Here is a 1,012-nt window from a genome sequence, read left to right on the forward strand (position 1 = left end):
GGGAAAGGGGGGGGGGGTTATAAAAAGATTGGGTGGAATCGTTTCCACTTCTTCTTCCAAGGACCCCCTCCCTTTTGACCCCCCCTCCCAAAAATCCCCCTTTCAGGTTGTCCTCACAAGCAGCTGGAAGGCGGTACCGCTTTTTCTTCCACTCCCCAAAACTTTTTCTCTCTCTTTTTCACCTCTCCACCCCAACAGGCAAATGTAAAGAGCTAAACAGGCGATTTCCTAAGCAAGTCTGAGCAGATCAGACTTGACAAATTTCCTTAATGTGCCTTTTATTCCCCGCCCTACCCCGCCCTAACCCGGCCCTGTGGGGTGTTTTTTTTTTTTAGGAAAGGGTGGGGGGTAGCTGGAGTTTGAATCGCACGAGCCCTTGCGCACACGGGGCGCACACGCACACCTCCCGGCCAGGGATCCACCCTGCGCCTCTGGGCTTGCAGGAGAGCCGCCGGTCCGGGGCTAAAAGTCAAGACCCCCCCCCAAACCCCCCCCCCCCAAGGCGTCTTTTCCAGACCCTTTCTTCGCCTTCTCTTTCTTCCTCTCCTTCTTCTGACCTTCTTTTGGAAGTTACTCAATCAGCCCGCTGAAAAGATCACTTCTGACTCAGTGCAGTAAATACCTACTCAACTATTTTGGCTCTTCTATTGTAGGGTGGATTCTTTTGTGTGTGCGTGTGATAGCTTTCCTTCTCTCTCTCTCTCTCTCTCTCTCTCTCTCTCTCTCTCTCTCTCTCTCCCCTTTTCTTTTCTTTTCTGTTCTCTTCCTGTCTTCCTTCCTTCCTCCTTTTCTCCTTTCCTTTCTTTTTCTTCTGTTTTCTTCCTTCCTTCTTTTTCCCCTTTTCTTTCTTTTCTGTTTCCTTTCTTCCTTTCCTTCCTTCTCTCTTTCTTTTTTCTGTTTCGTTCCATCTTTTTTCTCCCTTTCTTTTCTTTTCCTTTCCTTCTTCCTTTTCTGTTTTCTTCTTTGCTTCTTTCCCCCCCTTTTCTCTTTCTTTCTGGTCCTTTCTCTTTTA

Source organism: Elgaria multicarinata, chromosome 23 (assembly GCF_023053635.1).
Source record: "Elgaria multicarinata webbii isolate HBS135686 ecotype San Diego chromosome 23, rElgMul1.1.pri, whole genome shotgun sequence".
NCBI classification, from domain to species: domain Eukaryota; kingdom Metazoa; phylum Chordata; class Lepidosauria; order Squamata; family Anguidae; genus Elgaria; species Elgaria multicarinata.